The sequence below is a fragment of the Protopterus annectens genome, chromosome 7.part0, assembly GCF_019279795.1.
Source record: "Protopterus annectens isolate FY-2018-M chromosome 7.part0, PAN1.0, whole genome shotgun sequence".
In the NCBI taxonomy this organism is placed as follows: Eukaryota; Metazoa; Chordata; order Ceratodontiformes; family Protopteridae; genus Protopterus; species Protopterus annectens.
In genome coordinates this window covers 246,220,944-246,243,043 of record NC_056739.1, presented here as the reverse complement: position 1 = coordinate 246,243,043, position 22,100 = coordinate 246,220,944, and positions in this window count along the sequence as shown.

Genomic DNA, 22,100 nt, shown 5'->3' with positions numbered 1-22,100 from the left:
TAACTGGCCAACTGCTTCGTGTCTGCCACAACAGGGATTATACTGTGCCTGCAGGGATTGCATGGGAAACTTTGCATACAGTTGTCAACATCCTTTCATGATGACCTAACACTGTAGTACCATATAGTGTACTGGTTCAGTACTTTCACTGTGGTGGACAGTATCCTGGGCTTTAGTCCTATCACTGCTTGACATCTACATAGTGAGCACAACAGACTGTGTAGGGGCCAGTTGTGCACATATGACCATGTTGCATTATGTTCAGATATGGACTACCTACACCAGGCTTGTCCAACATTGGTAGTGTATTCCACAACATAGGTGGACATTGGCAAACACTAGCGATGTTCCCTAGGCCATTTCTGATGCTAGTCACAGAGTGTGTTTGTCCTTCGACACACATTGTAACTGGAGTTTGCCATGACATATGTCATGGTTGGTATACTGTGCCTCCATCTACCTCTGACATAACAGTGATACCCAGGGTAAACCTACCATCTCCCATCCACTCATCGGGATTCCTCTTGAGGGGTGTTGATAGGTGACTCTCTGGCTAACCTGTAATGGGAGTTTACTCAAGAGTGGGGGTGCCTTCTGTGTTATGGATCATTGTCTACAGCTTGTCCTATGTATGTCAGTGCTGGGGTTCAGGTCTCTCATGTGCATAGCTCACTGCCATTCAGATTGTACAAGGTGCAGCATGTTCATTGATTCCAGCTTGGACATGGCTTCATACATCAGGCACAGCTTGCCTCTGGGTGGGCAGTATGGCAGTGTGTGGAGCTGCTGTTTGTTTACTCAGGCAACACATGGCATCTGTTCATCCTCTTTGCTACTCCTGGTGGGGTACTGTTATGGACTTTACAGTTGATGGAGGTGTCTGCTGAGGTATATCCCACAGGGGCTATTGTAGTCAATTGTGACGCTGATGAAGGATGACTGCAGAGCCACAGTGACCTCCCCTTATCTACATCTGACAACCTTCATGATTGGGTGGGTATATGGTATGTTTCTGCGAACACTACAGCCACATGTTTGTCCAATGCAGGATATCTATCACCGTGTGTCCCCAGGTCTTTCATTACATGTTAGGTACGTAATGGGTTAACACCTGTGTTGTAATTTGTGGGCACTTCCTGTATATCCACGGTGGTTGTCTATACACAGTTCTGCAATTAGCTTGCTGACATGGCTATGGCTCCAGTTGTCTGTTTCTAGGTGGCCCTTTTGTGGGTTGCTTGTGTCAGCTGGGGGTCGGATATGGTGGGCTGTTTGTACTCCTCTGCATACATGTTCAGTCACAGTCCTTCCATGTTGGCCTGTACCTATGGGACATATATCACGACGGGGGTCCCAGGACCAAGCCTTGTGGGATGCCACTCATATCTGCTTTGTAGTCTGACATGGATGCAGCATGTCTGACCATGTCAGTTCTGTCCTTGGTCTGGTTTGCAACCCCTCTACTGACATAGGGGTTTATATTTAAGCTGGTGAACATATCCATACTGAACTCGTAGGGTATTGTCTGGAAGCATATGCACGGTCCAGCTACGCTGTATGGACCACATTGCCCTCATCAATGGCCTTAATGACTGTTTCAAATGGGTCAAACATGTTTAGAGGCAGGATCTGTAGTTATGACAGCCACACTGTGTAGGGTCTGGTGTCAGTAGGTCCACGATAGCTTTATGTCTGCGGTACTTACTGATCCTTTCCATAGCTGTGCAGACCAAGCTTGTCAGGATCCTGGGGTGGTAGTTTGCAGTATCCATTCAGGCAACACCTTTGTTGTGAAGGACCACTGTTGTTGTACACTGCTCTTTGGGTACATATCCTGTGGTAAGGCTGACATTGGGCAGTAGTGTGATTTGGCATTCCATTATTCTTGGAGTCCATGTTGGCTTCAGCCCAGGACACCATCACATACCTTTGTTGCTGTGTGTTTTGCTTTGCAGATGATGGCTGTTACCTCAGCATCTGCAATGTCAGGAGACCAGCAGTCTGCTGGGATAGATATTTTGCATTCTGGGGGGGGGGGGGGTTTGCACTGAACCTGTCAGGTTGTATGTTGGCAATATGTGTGTGTGTTTGGTATGTTGTTTGTAATATCTGTGTAATTTGGAGCATATCTGTGAATTCCCAACATGGTTCCTACCATCAGTTAAGTAAGCCTTGAGATTATCCTTAGTGTCCTGTACAATTTGTATCTTCATAGGTTCATGGGTTCATACTAGGCTATCCACCCTAGGGCATTAGTAAGCCAAGCCAGAGTGTGTGTGTCTTTCGCCGCCCCTTGCTATGTGACTATTATGGCCATTTATGATTTTCTTTACTGTGCCTCTGTCTGGACGTGACACAGTGAAGACCCCCAGTGTACATGTACAATCATCCATCCACTTGGCAATATTCCTCTTGAGGGGTGTCAGTGAGGGGCTCTGCCTAAAATGGATTGGGATCCTGTTTCTGGGTGTGGGTAGCCTCTGGGTTATGTGTCTGTCCCTCCAGCACATCCTATTTCAATTATGTGTTGAGGCTGACATCTGTCACTCTCACAACTCCAATGGCTTTGATTTCCTGTGGTGGACCATGTCCATTACTCCTGTGTTGGACATGGCCTTGTACAACAGACATACAATGCCTCTGTGTAGGCAGTGTGTGACTGCAGTCAGCTGGGGTGTCTACAGCCAGGCAGCATATGACATATATTTGACACCCTTTATCCTCTTGGTGGGGTACCTTTGAGGTCTTCCTAACCGCTGCAGGTGTCAGGTACAGTACATCCCATATGAGTCATTGTACTAGATTATGGGACTGATAAGGGAACAGTACAGGGGCACAGTGACCTCTGTTGATGTAGATGTGAATCCTTTCATGATACAGTGTCCAATATAGATAGTCTTCCTAGCCACATTGGCATTGTGAGTGTCACATGACAGGTTACTGTCGACTTGTGTCCATAGGTCCCTGATTACTCCTTGCATACATAATGGTTTACCACCTATGTGGTAATTTATGAGTACCTTGTCTGGTATTTGGTGGGACATTCATACTGTCCAGTGTCTTCAGGATGTCTGGGTGGGGTTCGTGTGTATAAGAGTGTGGTCTGTCGCATGCTACAGACTGTACAGCAGTTTTAACTACACTTAGGTGCACATGGGTGGTCTCCGCTGCTTTGTGCATTGTCAGTTACCTGGCCGTATGGGTGTCTGTGCTGCATATGGATACTCCCCCTCTTTTGATGTTTTGGTCCAGGTTTGGGGCCATAACGCATGATATGTGGTATAACCTGGTAGTGTTGGTGTGCTATCAGTAGGCTTGCAGCAGGCTTCTGTCACTGCACAGACATCGATGTTCTCCATACTGGGAAGTGCCTCAGGGGCATGCATGTTGCAGTTTACATATCTGGCATTGGTCAGCATTCCCCTTATGTTTCTTACCACTTATGTTTTCTAGGGTGGTGGGTTAGTCTTTTTGGCCTTGCCTACATACGGCTCTATGGAGGTGGCAAAGGCCTTATCCAGTATCCAGACGCCCAGGGGTAACAGGTGCAAGCCATCCCTGGAACAGCAGCATGGCTTGTCATGCATGACATCTCAAGCAGACATACATTAGATCCTCTTGGACTGAAAGCTGTAACTGTGCCACCTGTTAAAGCTGATCATTCTGTGTTTGTACTGTGGCATCATTCTTGGTGAGGGTTGGATGCTGCAAATGACCAGTGTCATACCAGCCTGGAGTAAATACTCAGAGAGCTCATCCATGTCTCTTTTCATGTAGTCCAGGGAGGTACATCTCAGGTCATTCACACCAGCATGGACAATGAGTGCATCATATTTCTGCTTGCTTTGGGGTGACCTGCATACCTGTGTTATGTGGCATATTGTGGCAGCCTACAGGCAGCTTACTGTACCCTTTCCCTTGTTCACTCTGGTGAGTGGGACAGCAGTGTGTCTGCCTATACAGACACCTATTACAATTGTATCAGGCATGTTGTTTCTCCTTCTGGCCTGTAACTGTTTGGCACACCAGCTTTGTGTACTATGTGTTGCATGTGCTATGTTTGGAGGTTGTGGTTGCTTGGGGTCTGCTTTTGAGGCCTCTGTTGGTGTGGTGTGTTTGTAATTATGGCCTCCGGGAATGTTTTTCTGTGTTTATGTGTTTGGTTTACAGTTGTGATAGGTCTATGTTGGACTGGATTTGTGGTGTATGTGGTTACCTTCTCCTCCTGACTAGTTTTGACAGTACTGAGTTGGGGGAGCTCAGCCTCTGGTTTGGATAAATGGTTGCATCTCTCACATATATTTGTATTTATTGGGGGGAGTTGTGGGTTGTCTATGTACTTGGGGCAGGTGTCACATTGCCTCTGGATTCAAAGATTCTACTTGTTGTGGCTGGCCTTAGTGGATTGTATGTGTGGACATATTTTATTGCCATACTACTGATCAGTGATTACTTCCCTTTTTATGTTTGCTCTATCATGTAGTAGCTTCCTCATTCTCTTGCATGGTTTGGTAATGGCTGGAGTCCAGCATGCCAGATGCCTGCGTGTATGGCATTGTGTCTTGTTGTTATTTGTGATTGCATAATCCAAGCATTCCTGGCCATGTTCATGGAATGCCTGTATAACATGTTCTGCGGTGTGTCCCATATTCTGCACTTGCACAGGGCCTTTCGTGGATTCCACATCGGTTTGGAGGGGTGCAACCTATGCTTTACACATGTTTTTCACTGTGGTTTTCTGGCCAGGGACTGTGGTCAGGATTTGTATATCCAGTGTGATTACTCTATGGTCTGGTCTTACCAGTGAGGGACACACTTCTCATCTTGCCATCCAGTACACATGTTGCTGATTATCACATCCAGTATGCTTACCCTTCTTGTGGGAGTGGTACGTTGTTCCTGGGCATTTTGGTTTATGGATTCTGGGAACTTTTCTCCAACTGTATTGGTGCTAGTATAATGCTCCCAGTGTATGTCTGGGTATTTTCAGTCAAGCAATATAATGTGGTTTGGGGGGCTTGATATATTCATGTATTCCAACATAGGCCAGGTGCAGTTCCTGGTATTAGGACAGTAGTCTGCAGCAGGCTATATACTGGTAGGCAGTTTTAGCCATTGGTATTTGACCATGGCTAATCCATGCTGCTTCTTGTTGTGGTACCAACATGGGGGTGTGGTTATCCTTGACATTTACTGGTAGTCACCCGCCTTTTGTAGCTTGTTCCATGTTTTGCGGCTGTACAGCACAGTATGAGGTGTAACCTGGTAGTGTTAGGGTGCTGATGTGAGCCTTGACCCAGTTTTCTATTACAGGACTGATATCAACATTCTCCATACTGTGTGCGTTTACACTGCACGCATCTTGCTGTTTAGACTTCTGGCATTGGGTAGCATTACATCTAGGTTCCTATCCCTTGTGGTACCTATGAAGGTGGGTTTGTGTTTTGAGACTTACCTATTCAGGGCATGCTGTGGGTACTGACAGCCTTTGCCAGTATCCATGGGGCCTGGACTGATAGGTGCCGCCACCCTAGCAGGTGGTGCATCATGTCATGCTCCGCATGTCTTCCCAGGCTAAAACACATTGGCTCCCCTTTGACTAACTGCATTACTTCAGCCAGTTATTGCAATTGATCATCCCATCGTCATTTTGTGGCTTCATGCTTGGTGAGGGTGGATGTTAGTCAGGGTCCTCAGGTGTGCATATAGTACATGTTGTTACATTACTTAACACATGGCATTCATGCCTCAGGTGGTGGTGCTGCAGGGCTGCCTCTGTTGGATGCACATATTACACTCCCTGTACATGTTTGTGAGCAGGTCATGCCCTTTTAGGCATCCCTGTTACTATTTGAGTGAGTCAGAGGGGGTATCACTTCTAATAGCTTACTCCTGTCTTGCAGTGTCTCTTGAGAGAAACATCCTGCACTGCTGTTTGCAGAGTTTTAAGTGCTGGGCAGGGCTACTATTCTGCCTGTGTAATTGCCTGCTTCTAATTGTTTTCACCTGCTAGCTCCAGCAGTATTCCCTGCTAGCTTCCTACTAATTCTGTTGCTTCCTTTTTCCTTTCTGTTTCCTCAGGCAGCGTGCATACCAGCAGAAACGCACTCACAGTGGCTTGCGCGCACACATGCTTACACGGTTCAAGATCTGCCTATTCGGGTTAAAACGCACACACACCAGCTCAAACAGTCTTACAGGTCTGCCAACAGGCTCCCACATGCTCAGCCTGCCTTGCGCTTGCACACTGTAAACAGTCTTCAAAGTCTAGCAACATGCTCCTACATGCTCAGTCTGCCTTACACGTGCGCACACATGCTTACACAGTTTAGAACCATCTTATTTGGGTTAAAAGCGCTACACCAGCTCGAACAGTGTTACAAATCTATCAACACGCTCCCACATGCTCAGTCTGCCTTACACGTGCTCACACTGCCCTACTCACGCTTCATGGTGCTGCGTGTGCATGCACGCCCAGCAAGAAACTTTGGTGTAAGTAACAGTGTACACCTTCCATTTCTTGACTTTCCCATGCTTATCTTGTGGCACTCCTCTTTCCTAATCTCTGTCTTTCATCTGTCATGTTACACTGACCTCCAATGAACTGCATTTCTTTCTACCATTCCCCCCTGTGATGTCACCTATCTCCTACTCTATTCCTCCCCCTTATGTATCTCTTACACTACTCAGACTGTGCTCATTTGCTATGTGACTGTGGGATTCAGTATCCTAACCCTCATTTACATCAGATTGCCTACTAATGCTTAGTTACATGTCTTAGACTCAGCTTTCCCTTAACCACTACACGGTGGCCATGTTGTTTTGGTCTGCTGGTCCCTGCATTTGTCATTCCATGTATTGCATAAAACCCACATTTGTGGGTTTATAACCTTCATTTTATGTTTTATACAGCACAGCCCATTTGCTGGCGGGGCTGCACTGCGTTAAACATCGAAAAAAAAATTATATTTTTTAATTTTTGCATCGGGTTACCTTGCCAATGGCCACATATTTGGCCATTGGCATGCTATTACACATATGCACCCTTTATTTGGAGCTGACATGGCTCCGTTGTGATTTGCAGGCGTACTCAGTTGTCAACTGAGTACATTTCTACAACTAAAACTTATCTCCTACATGGGCTGGTTTCTGCTTTGTGTATCGCTAATATACCTCATTTGCATACCTTTTGGCTGCAAGTGAGGTATTTAGTATATCCATGCCAGTCCGTGTAAAGACGTTTAGCTGGTCTCTTACCGCGGAGTTTCGGCTGTTCCTGGATCGAGGCTTGCATGGAGTGTTACGTTTCTTACACTCCGTGCAAGCCTTTGTGAATCCTGCCCAGTATCTATCAGAACCAGAATCTTGAATAGTTAACAGTGATAAACAAATAGCAAAATGTAAGTTCCCCTGCTAACTGTAACACAAAGATAATATTATAATGCAACAGGGATCAATGACTAGACCCTTTATCAATTAATTATGATTTGCCTAATATCATTTAGTGACCAGAACCCTAACTCATCCTTTGTATTTAAGCTCAGTGACCATAGGGCTATTCTTCTGTCTTGCTAAATAGTATAAATTATACACTAGTTTAAAAGCAAGGTAGTTTATAATGCATTATATTCTATTAATCATATAACAGAAGGGATAAATTCATGTGTAAATGCAAGTAGCTTCTGAAACTGCAGTGTGCTTTGACCCCTGACCCTGGCAGCTGCCAGCTCAGCAAGCTTAATGTTATGCTTTTCATAAGTGATTATCTGCTGGGTCAGGAAATTAAAATGTGTAAATCTTCCGCTTCTTCCTGATAAGATAACTTGCCCTTGTAAATAATTAAATCTTCCTTTCCTGATGTAGTAATTTGTCCCTGTAAGATAAAACACAGCTGGTGGGAAAGTGAAACAGTGAACAAAGAGGTGAATTTAAAGTCTGAATCTGCTATTGTATTCGAACTGATATGAGACCTTTAAGAAGTAGCTTTACAGAAAGACAGTATGACTGGCCAGCTGGATAACAAGGCCATATTGTATCTAAAGGAAAAGTTTTTTTAAATGTACTGCATCAGCATTTTTAGATGAATAGAATACTGTTAGTAAAAGTGATGTAGATGCCTTGTGACTAATCACGTCAGTAAGGTGGGCATAACTTGAATGCAAACACTATAAAATATTCTGTACTTCCTGCATCATGTCAGACAAAATTCTGTACTTGTATGTTTTTTTGCCTCCTGGTGTACACTAGTAAACTTTTGAATCTGAATCTCCTGTGTATTGAATTCTGATTTTTTATTTAACAATTAGTATAGTACTAATGTTATGAAATCATACAGGAGATAGTTCCTCCTCCATTTACTTTACCTTTGCCATCAGTGGGTTAAATTTTAACTAATCCAGCTTACAAATCTGTTTGCAATATAACATTTCAGTGCTAGGAGGGGGTTCAGAATTGTGAGGTGCCACTGTAATGTGTAGCCTCTAGACTGCTGACAGTCACGACAGTAGAAAACAGTGAGCATCACCAACTAGTCCAGCTGTATTGCATATCACACCTGTCATCACCAACCAGTCACTGCATAGCATATCACACCTCTCATCACCAACTAGTCCAGCTGTATTGCATATGACACCTCTCAAACTGTTAGTACAAAAAATCTGGACAAAGCCTAAAATCATGGTGGGAGAAAGGGGAACAAAGCCACAAAAAATGTGTCACATTTTAAATATTGCTATTATAAACTTATAAACTTGCTAAAATAAGCAAATTTGTGTTTGTGTGCATTTGTTTGAAAGACAGGAAGTCTAAAACCCAAACGCATGTCATTATTTAGTGACTTCAGTTCTCAGTGATTTGCCAGAAAAAAAATCACAAATTTTATGAGGAACAGACAAAAAATATGAGGCAAAAATCTGACAGTCTGTAAAAATCTGCACAGTTGAGAGTTATGCAGTGTATCTGTGTTCAACTATCCATAGTTCTCTGATTTCTCTGTTTAACCCACTGGCTTCTTACAGTCATGTGCAACCACTGTCTGTGGCCCAGAACAGTGAGTAGGTGACTCTTCAGTTTCTGCCCTAGAAAATGTCTGGGTATTTCTAGAATCTATAACTTCAAACAGTATAAACATGTTGCAGTTGGGCCCCCACTTCATCAGGATTTTCAGCACTTGAATGTTATCATCCAGGCATATTTTAATTTCTGTAGGATCATACACACTCATTTTAATTTGTTTAGAGATTAGCAAATTCATAAATGGCCAGAAGACCCATCATTTCTCCAATCGCTATGTAGCAAAATAAAAATCAACATTAATATGTATCCACCTTGTACTTTAATGTAGCATCGTACTATTCAACTCTAAAAGATCCTATCATTATCCATAATGTGCAAGCACTGAAAATGATGCATTAAGCTTTTTCCCCATCAGATCTATTGCATTTGCCTGTGGAGATTTATGAACAAACACACTCTAAATTTAGACAGCAGGGCACACTTTAGAATTTGAGGTTAGACATTTTAATAAAAGTCTCTAAGTTGTGATTCTACAGTGATTCTGGAAGTCCACAGATTCAGTAATTATTACATTGGGCATGCTTTTTCTCTGTTCATCCAATCCTATTCCCAAAGAAATGTTTTATGTAAGTGGAATACTGCTTGAGTGTCTGCTGCTGTCAAATGATTATCCATGTACACCATGCTAATCTTCAGATGTTTAGTTTTAGTTACAGTGTTCTGCATGGTTTTCTTCAAATCTTGAAACTGGACTTCAGTGGAAACAGAAAGATTATTGATAAGTTATTTAAGTTCCTGGATTCTCATGATCAGCAGTTGAGTTTCTGAAACCTGCTGCCCGAGAACAGGGACAATATTATATGTGGCATGGACCCAGTTAAAAAAGTCATAAAGCCTCATCCTTAAGTGCTATTAGCAATAAGAAAAACATCAGTCTTCTTGGTGGGCAGCTTTCCTGTTTTAGATGTGGCAGTCATTTACTGAGCAGCATCTTAAAAGCCACAGTCCTTACTGGTTTACTGCAGTTTGTCAGGAAAATGATATTAAAATATTGCAGGAGCTATACTACAAACTCAATGCAGTCATCTAGGTTGGTACATATTTAAAAGCCCTGAAACAGTCTATCTATCTATCTATATATATATATATATATATATATATATATATATATATTTTTTGGGATCAGGAATACATCACACTGGTGGAACTCTTGCATTGATAAAGTGTAAAATGAAAGAAGGAAATAATGAAAAATTGTAGAAATCCCTGAACCTTATCTCTGAAACAACAACTTAAGAGTACTGTTAAAATATAAAGCAAAATATGAGCTTAAGAATAATGTCCATCAGTGCACTGCTTTCATCCATAATAACATCACATATTCCATTCCTAATAATGTAGTCAATATATTAGCAGGAAAATTAAGTTCTAACTTTATCCCACCTACACACATTGTTGCCTCCACTATCCATAAAATTTTGTTTCTCCTTGAAATAACCTCAGAATAAGTATTAGAGTCCCTGTCAAAGGTTGAAAATTATACTTACATGGTCCATACAACATGCAGGGCTAAATTGTCATCTATGTCAAGTATGCATTAACAGATCCTCTAGTTAAACTGTTCAAACACAGCCTATACAGAGGGTTTGTGCCTGATGCCCAGAGAACATCCACTCTGACTCCCCTACACAAGGGTGGCCTTCTACAGACATGGGTAGTTAGAGACCCATCAGCATCACTGGCCTTATAAGCCATGGAATGTATCATAGCAGAACTAATTTCTAAAGATACAGGCAACAACTGATGTTGACTCAGTTAATTTGGTATTATGAACAGCAGGTCCTGTCTCCTGAGCATAGCAGATTTGTTTAAATGGTTACAGTGGTTGAGGATAGTAGTTTACTTAATGCACACTGCTTCCCTTGACCTTGCCAAGACATTTAACACTATCCCCCATTTTTGGTATTACTGAAAAATTAGATGGTCTTCAGGTAAATCCTGTACTATCAGATGGATTGCAATTTGGTACCCTCTCTGAATGCAAAGTTGTAACTGGTGTGGTGCAACAGGAATCAGTGCAGGGCCTTCTCCTCCTTGGTATTTATTTTGTGGCCATCTAATCCAATATCCTAGAAGTATGGTTGGTCACGTTTCTTGATCACTGCAAGGCTGGCAATGTTATCTGCTCATCAACTGATTCTAGGCTTCAGCAAGGGTTGGGATGTTTACATACCTGGTATACTGAAAGTTGTTTCAAACCAAATACAAAAAGTGCAGCATAGTAGCATTCAACCAAAACATTGTTCCCATGTCTTGTGTTGTAAATGCCACTTCTCTTCAGCCAGATATGGTCATAACAGACCTGGATACTTATGTGGTCAACTTTTTTCTCATTACCAAAAAAACACTCAAAGCACAGAAAGATATAACCAACAACTCACTCTAGAGATATAAGCACCTGTATTTCAAGTTCGCTGAAGAAAAATATCACCAAGCTGAAAATGTTCAGAGAATTTATTGACATGATCCCGGTAAAACGAACAAAAGTACCATGTCTCTAGCGCCTCGACTAACAGACTTTAAAGAGTAACATGTTATCATATTACTTCCCCTTATATACCTAAAAATATCTAATACACAACCAATTATTTAATTAACAATTTAAACAGATACAGTCCATTAAAATACATATTAAATAAAATGTCTCCAATTGCATTCTTTGTTCATCCCCACAGGGTACAATGTATTAAATTTTAAAACCAATATTGCTTCCTTCCTACGCAGACACATTTTAATATTTTCTTCATTCATAAAATTCATTCTAACTTGCTCAAGAACCATGGCTTGTAAGCATCCACAATTCCCTTGATGTATTTCATTAAAATGACATGCCACTGGACTTTATTATTCCTGACATCTCTTACATGTTCTTTAACCCTAGTACTTAAACTTTTTTTACTTTCCCCTATATAATATTAATTACAGGGACACCTCAATGCATAGATAATACCTATACTCATGCAGGAATACACTCCCTGCATTTGAAATCTCTTGCCATTTATATCATGAAAAGGAGTCCGTTACATATTGGCAGATTAAACATCTGCCACATCTTTCTAGTTCCTGGTACTTCCAGGGTGGTTAGTAAGTTATTTTTTTTTTTAGTGGATTGTATGTGTGGACATATTTTATTGCCATACTACTGATCAGTGATTACTTCCCTTTTATGTTTGCTCTATCATGTAGTAGCTTCCTCATTCTCTTGCATGGTTTGGTAATGGCTGGAGTCCAGCATGCCAGATGCCTGCGTGTATGGCATTGTGTCTTGTTGTTATTTGTGATTGCATAATCCAAGCATTCCTGGCCATGTTCATGGAATGCCTGTATAACATGTTCTGCGGTGTGTCCCATATTCTGCACTTGCACAGGGCCTTTCGTGGATTCCACATCGGTTTGGAGGGGTGCAACCTATGCTTTACACATGTTTTTCACTGTGGTTTCTGGCCAGGGACTGTGGTCAGGATTTGTATATCCAGTGTGATTACTCTATGGTCTGGTCTTACCAGTGAGGGACACACTTCTCATCTTGCCATCCAGTACACATGTTGCTGATTATCACATCCAGTATGCTTACCCTTCTTGTGGGAGTGATGCGTTGTTCCTGGGCATTTTGGTTTATGGATTCTGGGAACTTTTCTCCAACTGTATTGGTGCTAGTATAATGCTCCCAGTGTATGTCTGGGTATTTTCAGTCAAGCAATATAATGTGGTTTGGGGGGCTTGATATATTCATGTATTCCAACATAGGCCAGGTGCAGTTCCTGGTATTAGGACAGTAGTCTGCAGCAGGCTATATACTGGTAGGCAGTTTTAGCCATTGGTATTTGACCATGGCTAATCCATGCTGCTTCTTGTTGTGGTACCAACATGGGGGTGTGGTTATCCTTGACATTTACTGGTAGTCACCGCCTTTTTGTAGCTTGTTCCATGTTTTGCGGCTGTACAGCACAGTATGAGGTGTAACCTGGTAGTGTTAGGGTGCTGATGTGAGCCTTGACCCAGTTTTTCTATTACAGGACTGATACCAACATTCTCCATACTGTGTGCGTTTACACTGCACGCATCTTGCTATTTAGACTTCTGGCATTGGGTAGCATTACATCTAGGTTCCTATCCTTGTGGTACCTATGAAGGTGGGTTTGTGTTTTGAGACTTACCTATTCAGGGCATGCTGTGGGTACTGACAGCCTTTGCCAGTATCCATGGGGCCTGGACTGATAGGTGCACGCCACCCCTAGCAGGTGGTGCATCATGTCATGCTCCGCATGTCTTCCCAGGCTAAAACACATTGGCTCCCCTTTGACTAACTGCATTACTTCAGCCAGTTATTGCAATTGATCATCCCATCGTCATTTGTGGCTTCATGCTTGGTGAGGGTGGATGTTAGTCAGGGTCCTCAGGTGTGCATATAGTACATGTTGTTACATTACTTAACACATGGCATTCATGCCTCAGGTGGTGGTGCTGCAGGGCTGCCTCTGTTGGATGCACATATTACACTCCCTGTACATGTTTGTGAGCAGGTCATGCCCTTTTAGGCATCCCTGTTACTATTTGAGTGAGTCAGAGGGGGTATCACTTCTAATAGCTTACTCCTGTCTTGCAGTGTCTCTTGAGAGAAACATCCTGCACTGCTGTTTGCAGAGTTTTAAGTGCTGGGCAGGGCTACTATTCTGCCTGTGTAATTGCCTGCTTCTAATTGTTTTCACCTGCTAGCTCCAGCAGTATTCCCTGCTAGCTTCCTACTAATTCTGTTGCTTCCTTTTTCCTTTCTGTTTCCTCAGGGGGGAGCAGCGTGCATACCAGCAGAAACGCACTCACAGTGGCTTACACGCGCGCACACATGCTTACACGGTTCAAGATCTGCCTATTCGGGTTAAAACGCACACACACCAGCTCAAACAGTCTTACAGGTCTGCCAACAGGCTCCCACATGCTCAGCCTGCCTTACACGCACGCACACTGGCGTAAACAGTCTTCAAAGTCTAGCAACATGCTCCTACATGCTCAGTCTGCCTTACACGTGCGCACACATGCTTACACAGTTTAGAACCATCTTATTTGGGTTAAAACGCACGCACACCAGCTCGAACAGTGTTACAAATCTATCAACACGCTCCCACATGCTCAGTCTGCCTTACACGTGCTCACACTGCCCTACTCACGCTTCATGGTGCTGCGTGTGCATGCCCAGCAAGAAACTTTGGTGTAAGTAACAGTGTACACCTTCCATTTCTTGACTTTCCCATGCTTATCTTGTGGCACTCCTCTTTCCCTAATCTCTGTCTTTCATCTGTCATGTTACACTGACCTCCAATGAACTGCATTTCTTTCTACCATTCCCCCTGTGATGTCACCTATCTCCTACTCTATTCCTCCCCCTTATGTATCTCTTACACTACTCAGACTGTGCTCATTTGCTATGTGACTGTGGGATTCAGTATCCTAACCCTCATTTACATCAGATTGCCTACTAATGCTTAGTTACATGTCTTAGACTCAGCTTCCCCCCTTAGCAACCACTACACGGTGGCCATGTTGTTTTTGGTCTGCTGGTCCCTGCATTGTCATTCCATGTATTGCATAAAACCCACATTTGTGGGTTTATAACCTTCATTTTTATGTTTTATACAGCACAGCCCATTTGCGCGGGGCTGCACTGCGTTTAAACATCGAAAAAAAAATTATATTTTTTTAATTTTTGCATCGGGTTACCTTGCCAATGGCCACATATTTGGCCATTGGCATGCTGCCTGACACATATGCACCCTTTATTTGGAGCTGACATGGCTCCGTTGTGATTTTTGCAGAAGCGTACTCAGTTGTCAACTGAGTACATTTCTGCAGCTAAAACATCTCCTACATGGGCTGGTTTCTGCTTTGTGTATCGCTAATATACCTCATTTGCATACCTTTTGGCTGCAAGTGAGGTATTTAGTATATCCATGCCCAGTCCGTGTAAGAGACGTTTTAGCTGGTCTCTTACACGGAGTTTCGGGCTGTTCCTGGATCGCGAGGCTTGCATGGAGTGTTACACGTTTCTTACACTCCGTGCAAGCCTTTGTGAATCCTGCCCAGTATCTATCAGAACCAGAATCTTGAATAGTTAACAGTGATAAACAAATAGCAAAATGTAAGTTCCCCTGCTAACTGTAACACAAAGATAATATTATAATGCAACAGGGATCAATGACTAGACCCTTTATCAATTAATTATGATTTGCCTAATATCATTTAGTGACCAGAACCCTAACTCATCCTTTGTATTTAAGCTCAGTGACCATAGGGCTATTCTTCTGTCTTGCTAAATAGTATAAATTATACACTAGTTTAAAAGCAAGGTAGTTTATAATGCATTATATTCTATTAATCATATAACAGAAGGGATAAATTCATGTAAATGCAAGTAGCTTCTGAAACTGCAGTGTGCTTTGACCCTGACCCTGGCAGCTGCCAGCTCAGCAAGCTTAATGTTATGCTTTTCATAAGTGATTATCTGCTGGGTCAGGAAATTAAAATGTGTAAATCTTCCGCTTCTTCCTGATAAGATAACTTGCCCTTGTAAATAATTAAATCTTCCTTTCCTGATGTAGTAATTTGTCCCTGTAAGATAAGAACACAGCTGGTGGGAAAGTGAAACAGTGAACAAAGAGGTGAATTTAAAGTCTGAATCTGCTATTGTATTCGAACTGATATGAGACCTTTAAGAAGTAGCTTTACAGAAAGACAGTATGACTGGCCAGCTGGATAACAAGGCCATATTGTATCTAAAGGAAAAGTTTTTTTAAATGTACTGCATCAGCATTTTTAGATGAATAGAATACTGTTAGTAAAGTGATGTAGATGCCTTGTGACTAATCACGTCAGTAAGGTGGGCATAACTTGAATGCAAAACACTATAAAATATTCTGTACTTCCTGCATCATGTCAGACAAAATTCTGTACTTGTATGTTTTTTGCCTCCTGGTGTACACTAGTAAACTTTGAATCTGAATCTCCTGTGTATTGAATTCTGATTTTTTATTTAACAATTAGTATAGTACTAATGTTATGAAATCATACAGGAGATAGTTCCTCCTCCATTTACTTTACCTTTGCCATCAGTGGGTTAAATTTTAACTAATCCAGCTTACAAATCTGTTTGCAATATAACATTTCAGTGCTAGGAGGGGGTTCAGAATTGTGAGGTGCCACTGTAATGTGTAGCCTCTAGACTGCTGACAGTCACGACAGTAGAAAACAGTGAGCATCACCAACTAGTCCAGCTGTATTGCATATCACACCTGTCATCACCAACCAGTCACTGCATAGCATATCACACCTCTCATCACCAACTAGTCCAGCTGTATTGCATATGACACCTCTCAAACTGTTAGTACAAAAAATCTGGACAAAGCCTAAAATCATGGTGGGAGAAAGGGGAACAAAGCCACAAAAAATGTGTCACATTTTAAATATTGCTATTATAAACTTATAAACTTGCTAAAATAAGCAAATTTGTGTTTGTGTGCATTTGTTTGAAAGACAGGAAGTCTAAAACCCAAACGCATGTCATTATTTAGTGACTTCAGTTCTCAGTGATTTGCCAGAAAAAAAATCACAAATTTTATGAGGAACAGACAAAAAATATGAGGCAAAAATCTGACAGTCTGTAAAAATCTGCACAGTTGAGAGTTATGCAGTGTATCTGTGTTCAACTATCCATAGTTCTCTGATTTCTCTGTTTAACCCCACTGGCTTCTTACAGTCATGTGCAACCACTGTCTGTGGCCCAGAACAGTGAGTAGGTGACTCTTCAGTTTCTGCCCTAGAAAATGTCTGGGTATTTCTAGAATCTATAACTTCAAACAGTATAAACATGTTGCAGTTGGGCCCCCACTTCATCAGGATTTTCAGCACTTGAATGTTATCATCCAGGCATATTTTAATTTCTGTAGGATCATACACACTCATTTTAATTTGTTTAGAGATTAGCAAATTCATAAATGGCCAGAAGACCCATCATTTCTCCAATCGCTATGTAGCAAAATAAAAATCAACATTAATATGTATCCACCTTGTACTTTAATGTAGCATCGTACTATTCAACTCTAAAAGATCCTATCATTATCCATAATGTGCAAGCACTGAAAATGATGCATTAAGCTTTTTCCCCATCAGATCTATTGCATTTGCCTGTGGAGATTTATGAACAAACACACTCTAAATTTAGACAGCAGGGCACACTTTAGAATTTGAGGTTAGACATTTTAATAAAAAGTCTCCTAAGTTGTGATTCTACAGTGATTCTGGAAGTCCACAGATTCAGTAATTATTACATTGGGCATGCTTTTTCTCTGTTCATCCAATCCTATTCCCAAAGAAATGTTTTATGTAAGTGGAATACTGCTTGAGTGTCTGCTGCTGTCAAATGATTATCCATGTACACCATGCTAATCTTCAGATGTTTAGTTTTAGTTACAGTGTTCTGCATGGTTTTCTTCAAATCTTGAAACTGGACTTCAGTGGAAACAGAAAGATTATTGATAAGTTATTTAAGTTCCTGGATTCTCATGATCAGCAGTTGAGTTTCTGAAACCTGCTGCCCGAGAACAGGGACAATATTATATGTGGCATGGACCCAGTTAAAAAAGTCATAAAGCCTCATCCTTAAGTGCTATTAGCAATAAGAAAAACATCAGTCTTCTTGGTGGGCAGCTTTCCTGTTTTAGATGTGGCAGTCATTTACTGAGCAGCATCTTAAAAGCCACAGTCCTTACTGGTTTACTGCAGTTTGTCAGGAAAATGATATTAAAATATTGCAGGAGCTATACTACAAACTCAATGCAGTCATCTAGGTTGGTACATATTTAAAAGCCCCTGAAACAGTCTATCTATCTATCTATATATATATATATATATATATATATATATATATATATTTTTTTTTTTTGGGATCCAGGAATACATCACACTGGTGGAACTCTTGCATTGATAAAGTGTAAAATGAAAGAAGGAAATAATGAAAAATTGTAAGAAATCCCCTGAACCTTATCTCTGAAACAACAACTTAAGAGTACTGTTAAAATATAAAGCAAAATATGAGCTTAAAGAATAATGTCCATCAGTGCACTGCTTTCATCCATAATAACATCACATATTCCATTCCTAATAATGTAGTCAATATATTAGCAGGAAAATTAAGTTCTAACTTTATCCCACCTACACACATTGTTGCCTCCACTATCCATAAAAATTTTGTTTCTCCTTGAAATAACCTCAGAATAAGTATTAGAGTCCCTGTCAAAGGTTGAAAATTATACTTACATGGTCCATACAACATGCAGGGCTAAATTGTCATCTATGTCAAGTATGCATTAACAGATCCTCTAGTTAAACTGTTCAAACACAGCCTATACAGAGGGTTTGTGCCTGATGCCCAGAGAACATCCACTCTGACTCCCCTACACAAGGGTGGCCTTCTACAGACATGGGTAGTTAGAGACCCATCAGCATCACTGGCCTTATAAGCCATGGAATGTATCATAGCAGAACTAATTTCTAAAGATACAGGCAACTTAACTGATGTTGACTCAGTTAATTTGGTATTATGAACAGCAGGTCCTGTCTCCTGAGCATAGCAGATTTGTTTAAATGGTTACAGTGGTTGAGGATAGTGGTTACTTAATGCACACTGCTTCCCTTGACCTTGCCAAGACATTTAACACTATCCCCCATTTTTGGTATTACTGAAAAATTAGATGGTCTTCAGGTAAATCCCTGTACTATCAGATGGATTGCAATTTGGTACCCTCTCTGAATGCAAAGTTGTAACTGGTGTGGTGCAACAGGAATCAGTGCAGGGCCTTCTCCTCCTTGGTATTTATTTTGTGGCCATCTAATCCAATATCCTAGAAGTATGGTTGGTCACGTTTCTTGATCACTGCAAGGCTGGCAATGTTATCTGCTCATCAACTGATTCTAAGAAGCTTCAGCAAGGGTTGGGATGTTTACATACCTGGTATACTGAAAGTTGTTTCAAACCAAATACAAAAAAGTGCAGCATAGTAGCATTCAGCAAAACATTGTTCCCATGTCTTGTGTTGTAAATGCCACTTCTCTTCAGCCAGATATGGTCATAACAGACCTGGATACTTATGTGGTCAACTTTTTTCTCATTACCAAAAAAACACTCAAAGCACAGAAAGATATAACCAACAACTCACTCTAGAGATATAAGCACCTGTATTTCAAGTTCGCTGAAGAAAAATATCACCAAGCTGAAAATGTTCAGAGAATTTATTGACATGATCCCGGTAAAACGAACAAAAGTACCATGTCTCTAGCGCCTCGACTAACAGACTTTAAAGAGTAACATGTTATCATATTACTTCCCCTTATATACCTAAAAATATCTAATACACAACCAATTATTTAATTAACAATTTAAACAGATACAGTCCATTAAAATACATATTAAATAAAATGTCTCCAATTGCATTCTTTGTTCATCCCCACAGGGTACAATGTATTAAATTTTAAAACCAATATTGCTTCCTTCCTACGCAGACACATTTTAATATTTTCTTCATTCATAAAATTCATTCTAACTTGCTCAAGAACCATGGCTTGTAAGCATCCACAATTCCCTTGATGTATTTCATTAAAATGACATGCCACTGGACTTTATTATTCCTGACATCTCTTACATGTTCTTTAACCCTAGTACTTAAACTTTTTTTACTTTCCCCTATATAATATTAATTACAGGGACACCTCAATGCATAGATAATACCTATACTCATGCAGGAATACACTCCCTGCATTTGAAATCTCTTGCCATTTATATCATGAAAAGAGTCCGTTACATATTGGCAGATTAAACATCTGCCACATCTTTTAGTTCCTGGTACTTCCAGGGTAGTTAGTAAGTTATTTTTAGGTTTTCTATAGATGTTCCTCACTAAAAAATCTTTTAAATTACATCCCCTTTGACAGGAAAACCCCAATCTAACATTTTTAAAAAATGATGTTTCTCTACTAAGAGTATTCCAGTATTATTTTAATATTCTTTCCAAAATCCCTGAAAATACATTAAATGTTGAAACAAAAACATATCTTCCATTTGTCCTATATTTCGTACTGAGTGTCACTTATTCCAGTAAAATTCCTTTTTACTTTTGTGCCATTATTTACTAAAGCGTTCAAATATCGTTTAATTTTATTTTCTTCATAGCCTCTTCTTAAGAATACTCTTGACATTTTATCAATCTCTATCCTACATTTGTCTGAATCATTGCAAATTCTACTTATTTTAGTAAATTCATTATAAGGTATTGCCTCTAGTGTATGTGGGGGGTGGCAACTAGAGGCATGAAACATGAAAGAAGGCTGATCAAATTTCCTATACATGCTAGTTTTCAGATTTCTACCATTCGTAACCTCCACTGTTACATCCAAATAATGCACCTTAGTTCCTATCTGTGTTCCTTCAGATTATATACCAAAACCACTGGCATTCAAATAATGTACAAACAACTTTGCTTGATCTTCTCCACCTTTACAAATAAAAATAAGATCATCTATAAAACGACAGTAATCCAAAACATTTGAAATGTGAAAATTACTTCTATAAATATGTATATTTTCCACCATACCCATAAAAAGATTAGCGTACATGGGGGAAAAAGCCACCCCCATGGCTGTGCCTTGAATTTGTTTGTATAATGTATCATCAAACATAAAAAGTTATTAGTCAGACAAAACAAAACAAGTTCCTTAATGTATTGAGTACATGGATTATCACCCAAAAAATGTTCAATTGCTCGCATTCCAATTAAATGCTGAATATTAGTATAAAGACTTACTACATCAACTACTATAAAGTAAATATCTACTTCCCAATGAATTTTTTCATCCTGTTCATAAAATCAGAATAATTCTTTATATATGAATGTAATTTAATAACTTCCTTCAATAAACACTGATGTAAAAAGCAACTCAAATTCTTTGTAAAATAGTCACAAGCTGATACTATGGTGCGACCTGGTGGAAAATTACTGGTTTTATGAATTTTGGGAACACAGAAAATCTAGCCATTTTATCATTTTTGTTTAAAAGTTTACTTTTAGCTTCTGAAGCCTTAAAATAGCATAAACAAATTCCCTTATTTATTAACTTTTCATATTCCATTTTGGATTGTTCATAGACTGACATGTCTATTTTTGTGTAAATGTGTTCATTATCTAGATGTTCCTTACACATATCTCTCCCCCTCCAACGAGCAGCCCTAAGGTGTGTCCAGGCCAGCCACAGGTTATTTAATGCTATCTGTGCTTCCCGGAATCTACTTCTGGCCCAAACTTTCTGGAAAACCACCTCCTGCCAAACATCTGTGGACTGTGTCCTCTCTTAGTGGACTTAACAAAGTTATTTAATATTACCTGTGCTTCCCGGAATTTACTTCTGGCCCAAACTTTCTGGAAAACCACCTCCTGCCAAACATCTGTGGACTGTGTCCTCTCTTAGTGAACTTAACAAAGTTATTTAAAGCTACCTGTGCTTCCTGGAATCTACTTCTGGCCCAAACTTTCTGGAAAATCACCTCCTGCCAAACATCTGTGGACTGTGTCCTCTCTTAGTGGACTTAAAGTATGTACTGCTCACCTGGAATATATATATGCTACCTGTAATCTCAGGGCTATCCCTGTGTTGGCTGTCTCACCTGCTGACCTCTCCCTCTCCACTACCCCATTCTCCTACTCTAACCTGCTTATCCCTCAGTCTTCCTACCCCCTCTCAGCCCTACTCCTTTCCACTGTTAAGCATACCCCCACAGTCCAAACTACTCTTTCCATATATCCATTCCTCCTTGTATCTGCTTGTTTCCTCTCTACCACAGCAAGAGATCCTAAGCACCCCCTTATTCCTTGCCCTAACTTGCTTGTCCTTAAGCTTCTATACGTGTGCTCTGCTTCTAACCCTCTGCTACCTTAATCTCAGGCCCACTACCTCTGCTTATAGCTAGAACCCTACACTCTCATTTC